The sequence below is a fragment of the Protopterus annectens genome, chromosome 4.part0 (assembly GCF_019279795.1).
Source record: "Protopterus annectens isolate FY-2018-M chromosome 4.part0, PAN1.0, whole genome shotgun sequence".
Taxonomy (NCBI): Eukaryota; Metazoa; Chordata; order Ceratodontiformes; family Protopteridae; genus Protopterus; species Protopterus annectens.
The window spans coordinates 1663103672-1663114795 of record NC_056733.1 but is presented as its reverse complement, the minus strand read 5'-3'; positions in this window follow the sequence as shown (position 1 = coordinate 1663114795).

The following is an 11124-nucleotide window of genomic DNA, read 5'->3' as shown; positions in this document are numbered from 1 at the left end:
AAGGACATCTAAACTACACCATCCACATGATAATCAAAGGAAAGGGAGCTATCAGCCTAGGTGCCCATGTCTTCAATCACTGGCTCACTTCATAGCAAATTGTTATACATGGCAGTAGTATGAAGCAATTTGTTGTTTCACAAGAGGGAGGATAGTACATTTTTTGGTGTTGAGTTTAAACCATTTTTCAGCATGCTAAGTATTGACTCAAATTAATTCATTTTGAAGACTATAAGCATCTTAGGTTGACTTGACAACAACGCCTGGCTAGCAGCCATCAGAAAATGTGTTTAACCAAAGACTGACATAATAAGGTTTGAGGTAAGAGAAATAAATAACAAACAGGATGGGGTCCAACAGTAATACCTGAAGGGTGTGACATGTCATCTTCTTGCTGAATGAAGAGGTGTCATCAGCTCTGAAAACAGGCATTGCCATATGTCCTTCAGTTTGCAATCTATCTTATTACACTACGATCAGTATTTTAATGCCATACGATTATTTGCAACTTAATTATGTGATATTCTATCAAATGCTTTGACCATATCAAGGGAGGAAATATGGGCAGTGTGCTCACTGTTCACCACCTCTTTAACCTCTTTAACCTTTTCAAGAAGGCTTCCAAGAATCGACAGGCATGACTTAAACTTTACAAAGCAGAATTGCTATGGGTTGAGCTTAATCAGATTTACTGATGTCATGATTTATGAGGATTGTACTGCAGTAGTCCACACCTTTACAGGTGAGACTTATAAGGCTGACAGGTCTGTAGGCAGATTTCAGATAAAGAGTTTTAGCATGGTCTTTGTGTTTTTGTTTAACATTGTTTATCAGGCAGCCTAGTACATTGTCTGGACTCATGGAAAAAGCATTTTCTGTCTTTGCAAGTACCTTAAAGACATGATCGTTGGTAATGGTGGTGGGTGGAGTGATGCTGGGACAACTAAATTTGAGTTGGTAGTTTCTGGAAAGAAGACTGTCACAAACTTGTTTGTTAGTATGTTAGCAATGTCTTTTGGAGCTGAGTGGTAGGAACCGAAAAGTTAGAGCAGTGTTGTAAATTATTTCTTAATCTTTTAACGTAAGTGAAAAAGGACATGTCATTATCTTTTGCCTCAGTTACTAGCCTGAGTTGTTGAAGTGCTTGCTAGTATTGATGACTAACTTCAATATATATATATATATATATATATATATCTATATATATATATATATATATATATATCTGGGTTTACTATTAAAATCCTGACGTAGCATTGTATGCCTATGAACTATTCAAACTACAGATGTCCGAATAGTTCATATGTGTGTTACATAATCAAATGTTATATTTGCGAATGCACTGTGCATTCGCAAATATGACCGTTCGAAGGGATGTACAGGGATCGCGGTACAGTGCGGTTAGGGAAATACATCTCTTTCCTCACTGTAGTATGATCTCGTAGCTGGAATATATAGTTGGGGGGTGTGGGGTATACAAATATATATATATATATATATATATATATATATATATGTGTGTGTATATATATATGTGTGTGTATATATATATATATATATATATATATATATATATATATGTATACATAAATATATATATATATATATATATATATATATATATATATATATACATATATATATATATATATATATATATATATATATATTTGTATAGATATATAGATATATATATATACAAATATATATATATATATATATATATATATATATATATATACATATACGCATACATGTACATATATAACTATGTGGGGGTCTTTGCCCACCACACCCCCCCCAATGTCGGAGGCTGTGCCCCTCACACCCCCCAACTATATATACTAACTCCAGGATCGCACTATAGTGGGGAAAAGGGCATATACCTTTTATTTAATGTGTCAGTGTTATGAGCTTTAGTCAAATGAGTTTTCAGTCTTTTGAACTTTCAGTGTTTTGGTCTCAGTGAAATGAATTTCAGTAAAATTAAATTTAGGTCATATGAAGTAGACCCATATATATATATATATATATATATATATATATATGTATATATATATATATATATATATATATATATATATATATATATGTATACATACACACATGTATGTATATATTTACATACAGTGGTTTGATTATGAACTGACAGGTCAATGCATTTGTCTAAATGGGTATAAACATCCTTTGTGAAGGTGTCTGCATATACCAGGTCAACTGTGGAGCTTTGATGGGTAAATTTGGAGATGCTATAATGTAATTGTAAATGAGTTGCTTTTTTCAAGTATCTGAAGATGGTAATATTTATTACTAGGGGGAGCAGATGTAAGCATAACCAGTAAATGGTCTGATTAAACTAATGAGGGTCCGACCACTGGATGGAGCAGGCTGGAGCTATTTTTGAGATTCAGGTCAAGAATGCTTCCATACCTCATGGTATTGAGAATATTTCAAATAAAGAGTTCTTGTAAACCCAAACCAAGAAATGCTGGATGTGCCCTAAGATGGTCGTGTGGCTACTCCAATTTATTGAGAGATAGCTCAATTTGTCAAGAATTAATGAGACTTTCTTATAGGATCATTTTCAAAGAATACCAAGAGGTTTTCTTGATCATGTAAAACCATGGATTGGGATCAATAATAAGCTATTAATTGGAAACTTGACTTACTTTTGGAGAGGTGCAGTACAATTTGCTGACTATGGGAGTGTCTAAGTATTGTATTTGAAGGGATTCTGTACTGACAAACATCAAAACTTAGCTGCAGTTACAATTTGGTTTAAAGGTATAGTAGGCACAAAATCCAGGCACAGATGGGGTGCTCGCTTTATATTAGAACAGTGTCACTGTAACAACACAAACATGGACATGTTCCAGATGTGCTTCCTAACAAGGCAGTTTATTGTCAAGACTCCTGGCATTGAGAAGGTCTACCTTGATACTGACCAATTTAGAATTCAATTTGTTTGCTACGTTGGAGTATTCATTAGATGACATCTGTCTACAACAATTACAATGAGTACTGCCAGAACTTTGGCCAGTATGCAGAAAAAGGTGTAGCTCATTCATTGCAAAGCCATTTGGACTGTTGTCATCTCATCCCAGGGTGACACAGACTGGATCCCACTGGAAAGACACCCACTAGTTATCCAAATGCTGAACCACATTATCTTTTTCTTGAATGAAGGCATCATTCTCAGCAAAGAGAGGATACCACTCAGAACAGAGTCTTATCCTTAACAGAGGCTTTCACAGTAAGCTCCAGAATGTCCTTCTGCATGTCAATCAAGAGTTTTGAGCCATTGTTTTACTCCCAGATGGAGTTCTGCTATAGTCATATTGCTGGTTTAGACTATCTTGAAAGCCACTCATATGTCTGCAATGCTGGCTACTGAGAAGCAGCTAGCAAAATTAAAAGCAGAAGCTATATGTCTAGAAATAGTCACCAATTACTATCAAGATTATATGACTTGACCAAATTCTGAAATTTAAGCATCGTATAGAAATGAAAGGAAAATCAACAACTGACTCTTGTGGGCCTGGAACAAGTTCCCACTTCTTGTATCCAAAAGACAGAGCAACTGCTAGTAAAGGAATACATCTCCAAAACTTGACTCTCAGCTCCCCCTCTTTGTTGCAACTTCAAAGAAAAAAATCCCTGCAGATAACTTGTGAAATAATATGTTTGTTCATTATTCTTGCAAATCATTTCAAACATTACTGTCTAATTTAAATAAATGCCAAATGGCTTCATGTCTAGCAGAGCGCAGACCATCTCTTGGACTCTTTTATAAATTAAAACAAAAAATGCATCAATTTTTTCCCATTTTTCTAATGCAACCTTTAAGTTAACCACATTATGTGTCACCCTCCAAATGTGCTATAATTTTATAAACTACTTAAAAAATCTGCCTGCAACAATCGCTTTTGCCATTTTATCTCTTACATTTTTAGGAATCTCTCCCAGTACACTCTCCCATCATATCATTTTTCAGAAGAAACATAAAAAGAATTTGTTGAAAACTGCAAAATGCAAATGTTTCCGAGATAATACACTGCCTTAGTCTCTCTTGCTGCTCCTAATTTTTATGCTCTATGTCACAGAGTAACAAAAACTATTCCTAAATAGGTATACAAAATAGTGTTCTTTGCAGAGTACATGCTTTTTTAATCTTGTGCATTCCACAGCTATTTATTTCATACATATTTACCCAGTTATATTGTTGTATATACTGTATGTTCTATTCCTTAGATATTTTATCTTAATGTATTTAAACTACTTCATTTCTTTATGCTTCGCAAGTGTGTACTCCTCTGCTGAGTCTGATCATCTTAGTCAATTTTCAACCAAACATACAAGTACATAAATAAATATGGCATGAGTTGTTAATACCTACACTAAGTGTACATGATTTCTATTCGAGAACATCTCTACCAAATATTTTGTGCTTTCTAGTCACTCAGAAAGATTACACTAAGTGTACATTTAGGGCACATCTATATCAATATCTATATCTACCATGCGTTCTCTCTCTCTCTCTCTCTCTCTATCTATATATATATATATATATATATATATATATATATGTATGTGTGTGTGTGTGTGTGTGTGTGTGTGTGTGTGTGTGTGTGTGTGTGTGTGTGTGTGTGTGTGTGTATGTATGTATATATGGCTTACAGACAGTCAGTTAAATGACCAGCCCAACAACACTGACATCTGTTTTGTTGACACAATTTGGTCTATGCAGACAGATGGCCGACAGGAGAGCAAGATCAATAATCCCTGCATAGGGGAATATTCCATTTTCTCTGAGATTGTGCAATTTTGTAGTTAGTGCATATCTTTAGAAGGGAGTGGAGAAGGCACAGCCTTTCACTTGGGGGTGTAAGGGCATTTTCCCTTGCAAAAAACATTTTTTTTCTTCACTCTGAGATAATCCCCAGAGCATGGATAGAATGTGTCAGCATTTGTTTAGTCGATATTTTAACATCGATGTTCTTGGTGTCAGTGCAGTTAGTCATTTGGGCAGCTGCCCTACACACACACACACACACGCACACACACATACACATACATATATATATATATATATATATATATATATATATATATATCTATACACACACACATATATATATATATATATATTCTTCCTTTTATTTATTTAGTCTTTCTTTATCCTTTGTTGGCCAGGTTAGTCCCTCTAGTCTAGTAGCCTTCTTCTAGTAGCAAGGTGGTATTCATACTAATAGGAGTAATTTGGCCAGGTCATTGGGAACATACCCTACACTTTTCGATATGTGCCATGGGGTCTTTTACATCCAGCAAAGCTACCACCGATTCAAGCAAATAGGGCCTCAGTTTAATGTCTCATCCAAACGATGGATTCCGTAACACAAAATCATATAACACTTAATTAATAAATAAGACTTGGCCTTCTTTGTCACTAACTAAATTACTAGCAAAGATTTTGTTCATCTGCCGAAATAATTATATCAGCATCTCGCACCATTGTTCATAGCTTAGTCCTCAAACCATAACCATTGTTTGCTAAGTACACATTAGCCCACAGCTTACTCTACAGACCCTACACATTTTGAGTCCTGGTTTAGACTATAACTTGCAAAATTTCATTGTATGCTTTCCTATAATCACAGCAAGGAGGAATTTGAGAAGTACCTGGATCCCTTGCCTGAGGGATTTCATGCATTCTCTTCATATTGCAGTTTGACATGTGCTGTTCTTTCAGGCTAAGCCTTTTATTAACCATGGCTAAAATACAAAAGCAGTGTAGTCTTTTGCAAAGTCAACATTTAAAAGAAATTAAACCCTTTGTATAGTGCATATTTTAACATGATATGGCTTATGAAAATCCAACAGTCTAAGCACATTAGCTAAAAGAACAAGCTAAATAAGGGATTGTAACAACATAACAATGGCTAGTCTGTTCTGTCCCTAAAGTAAACATTTTCCCGTTTCTGAGATATATAATTTTAAAGGAAAATGCCACCATTTTCTTTTCCTTGCTAAACATTTATTTATATATGCATATTATTTTTCACTTATCTTACTCATGACATCTCTTTTTCACCTGTGAAGACTTTGCTTTTGTAAAATTATTTCATTCTACAAATCTCCTAAATGCACAAGTGATTTGTGTATTAATCTGTCAAGCAAGAAGCTGCTATTTTCACTTGTGTTTCAAATACCAATAACATATAAGCACACAATCAAACCATTTTTCTCAGCAAATTCATTGCTTATATAAAATTATTATTCAAAGTTCATATAAACTTGGCAGATCAGCTGTCGACAGACTACATGTTACTGCTGTCATGTGTGATTTGAACCTTATACACAAGTGCACAGGTACACAAACATACACATACATGCACACACGTCTACAAATGCACAAACAAGTGTGAAAGCTATTTCCACTCAATAAAGCAACTGTGGCATCATGTGCTAAAATTGAGAACAATTTAGTGGAAAAAATCCAGCCTCATTAAATTTTCATGCAGTATACATCCATCACTGTTTGCATGTGCTGGGTTTAAAAAAAAAAAAAAAAAAAACATTTTCCATATGGAAAAGTTAAAAAAATATAAAAATACAGGAACATATTTCTTTCAGTCTTTAAAAAGTGGAAAATTCAAAACATATTACAGTATAATAACATTAATACATTATTAGACTGTATACTATTATATACCACATCCATCTATGTTGTATAGACTCACACTTTTTTCCAAGTTGTGATCAATCCCCAAAATCATGAATATAATACATCATGTCTCACAGCCTACCCATGTATTGATACTATTTTATACAATGACACTTTATTTCACACTTAAGTAAAGAGTTTTGAGTGGATAACATTCACACAGTATATTTATATGTACAAATCTCTTTCTCGGTAGCTATCTTTCTATCTATATGTGTATAGCTATATATATATATATATATATATATATATATATATATATATATATTTATATATATATACATATGTATATATATATATATATATGTATATATATATATATATATATATATATATATATATATATATATATATATATATATATATATATACATACACACACACACACACACACACACACACACACACACACACACACACACACACACACACACACACACACACACACACACACACACACACACACACACACCCACACACACACACACACACACACACACACACACACACACATACACAAACACACACATGTTATATGCCTCACTCATTTATATATGCATATATGTCACTTTAACTCCATTAAACATACCATGCTCAGCATAACTCTCCACAATGTTGTTCTGCATGAGTAAGCATTTAACTAATTCATGGAGAAGCACAACCTAAGAAAACTATTGCTAAAATACCTCTACTTCAGTTCTTTGTGAGTAAATTGTCAAACTCATGCAGAACACCAAAACGCGTAGGTACATGCGGAGGGAACTGAAGCTGCTATTTACTTCCCTTGGTAAATGACAGAATTAATAAAAATCAATGCATAATCTTCATAGACAATCAACAACAAAGACTAATAGTAACACAATTCTCATCCATGAGCCAATTTATAAACAAATAAAAAACTTTTTTACAGTTAAATGCTGCCAAAACATGAATCACTTCACAACAAGCTGTATTAATACTCATGTTTAGCCACAGTGGGTGTTTGCCCGTCTGTACCTAAGCACAGGTAAGGCATGACTCAGCCACTAGCTGCACATACCACCAGTGGTTCAAGTAGTTTGAGAATGTAATATGCAACTAAAGGAAAAATGAGATGCAAATGAGGACTGTGTGAAAGATTTGTTACAATTTTAAATAGATTAGGAGGCCTTCCTGCCTTTATGTGATTAATCATTCCTGTTTGATGTGTATCTGCACTGTTTGCATTCTTCTTAGTATGACCCACAAGTAGGGACTGTGGGGAGGAGCAGCCTTTTTATACCTGTGGATACCATCACTATACTTTCTAAGGAGACCTTCCAGAGTGAAACTGGAGATATGTTAGGTATCTCACTGGCTACCTCTAGGGTACTTCAGAAACTCATCAACATACTCTTTGCAAATGTAGATCAGTATATCTATTTGCCAGTCATCTATGGAGTAGTCCAGATCTATGTGCTTCTTTTATGCTTTCTTGTGGGGATGGATATGATAAATTGCACCCGTGTTGCCATTAGAGCCCCATCTCCTGTTTAACATTCTTACCAACACCCTCCACACATTCACAACACAGGCCTCCTCGAAATACAGATAACTCCACATTCATTTACAAATCTGGCAGCACGGCACCTCCAAAAATTTACTCAGGAAGCTTTAACCATAACTAAAACACAGCTTTGTAATTCATAACTCATGCTCAACCCTAAATAAACAAACTAATACTTTTTTTCCAAGTCTCTCTCTCATGAAAAAACAAAATTTGAAGTCCTCTTTTTTGATAATGCAACAACTGTAGTCATTTTAGCAAATTGTTAGGGATGATGGTGGATGATAATCTTAAATCTAACCTACATATGTAAAATTGCATAAGAAAATCTCATCAAAAACTAGGGATGCTTTAAACAGCCAACAACTATTCCACCAATGCAATTAAAAGTAGACTTGGCACTACTTACTCCTTCCCACACTACTTTATGGCACTCCCATCTTCACTAACCTCCTGGCATCAGACAATATCAAAACATGAGCAAGGTTATAACAAATGTGTTAAATTTCCAGCAAATACCCCTTTCAGAGTCCACTACTGTTTAACACTAAAAAGCCTAAATTGGTTAGAACTACTCCACCAACTACCATATGCACAACTTCTTACCATCTCTAAAATTATCTGCCAGCCATCTGCTTGTCCAGCACTAAATAGATAGCATTCTATACAACTATGTTCCCAGCTGGTCATTATGATCCATTGGCAAAAACTCCTGTCTGTCCACAAACACATCAAATCTCTTGGGCATTGTCTATATTTGTGCCATGTTGCTAAGACCTGGAACTCCTTAACTGTACCCATCAGGTCAATATCCTCTCTCTCATCCTTCAAAACCATTGTGAAAGACTTCCTAGCAAAATGCTGGCTCTGTTCTTGCTCAATATCAGGATAAATTATATCCCTAAATGGGGACAAGTCCCTATTCATACTTTACACCTACTTACTTTCCCTTCTTAACTCACTTCCTTACTTCTATCAATTTCTGTCCTTTGGTTTTCCCTGTAAATATACTATAAAGCTTATTTTCCCCTCACTTCGTATTGCAATTCCTGCTTATATTAAACTAACTTACCTTTAATTTCTCTATAAACACACTACAATTTCTCTAAATATCAAATCTTTGTAATATAACTTGCATGTATTCTTAACCAATGTTTTCATATTATTTCTAATTTGGTATGATTATTTAAACTCTAGATGAGTTTTGTATTATTTTTGAAGATTGTCAAATTTATTGTCCTTAAAATGTTTTATAATACTTTGGAGGTTTTCTTAATGGGCCTCTGCTAAAAATGTGCTCCTATCCAGCCAGACTTTATTGGTAATCAAATGCCAATAAATAAATAAATAACATTTTGAATGGTTTGATATTAATTTGCAATCCTTCTAGTATTTATTGCTTACTTCAAATAGTCCACGGTTTCCTAAGCCACTTGCCTCAGCTCAAGTAACTGCAAGTTAATATAGTGCCATTAAATTTATTGGCAAATGCTTAGGGTCATTTATAAGTTTTGTATGCAGATTAAGCCATTTTACATCTCTCTCAGACACAGTAATATGCAGATATGAAAGACAACTTATCTATGTAACCATGCATCATGTCATAGCATTGGGTTGTCATGAAAGCACTTGGATCATGGTGGAATCTGCAGCAGTTCCCAATCATCCCCAGAAGCCTGCAGAAAAATGAAGACAACCTTAGCTGTTCGCTAAGGTTACACTGTTTAGAAAAGGGAAAATGAGTGATATGCATGTCAGTTTGTACAAGTATGAAGCATAATCCCTGCCCATCCTGCATTAACTAGCACACAATCTCCTCACATCATTCAGTGTTTACTAAAGTTGATATAGAAACACACAGAAAGATTTATTTCTGCAGAAAAAGATAAAAAACAACAAAAATACATTAATACAGCTACTATTCTGCAGAAGGAATGTGTATTTTTCATGACATTTAAGTGTAATTCTCCAAAAAAAAGTAGCAATAGCAAAGCACAGCAGTAGTAGGTGTGGGTAAGATCAAAAATGAAGATTTCATTAATGACTTTTATCCACCATATAAATGAAATATGAATGTCTTCCTCTAAAACAAAATGTATTTAACATTGTATAACAGTACCAGGTCTAATGCCCCTGCTTGTTAACTGGGTTTAGTTAGGGTGATGTCACACCCCAGAAGGAGAGGTTCTAAATCTGTGAACCACAGCACTGTTCATGCTTTCTTCATTTTGTCAGTTGCACTTCTAAGGTGGCACCACCTGTGATGGCACAAGGTCATTCTCCATGTTGTTCAGATAAGGAGACCAAATTTCTGATATACCTTCTTAGGGATGTTTACCTGTATAAGACTGAATCCTGTGTAAAAGGTTCAGACTGACAAAATTTGACACCTGGCAGGAGCTGGTTGAGTGACTGTCAGCCATGACAGGGTTCACCCAATTTGGCCCCAAGTGCCAAAACAGGTAAGATGACATGCAGAAGTGTAATGTTGACCAGCTGGCTGAGTAGGAAGAATGTGTAATAGTGAGAAGGCCAGAGTTGTATTATATTTTTTTATTATTGTTTTAATCATATCAAACATAGATTAAAAAAATATATAAAAATGTTACATAAATGAAGGCATATGCTAAAAGAAATATATATAACTACAAATATGTATATATATGTAATTATAATGAATAAGGGACTATAAATGTAGCTGTAAAAGGATTGCATCTGTATAGAAATATTGAATGTTTATGTGATGACATATATGTGTGTATATGTATTTGTAAAATACAGATGTACATCTGCATGCTACACTTACAATAATTTTATTTTGTGTGTGTATACATATATATATATATATATATATATATATATATATATATATATA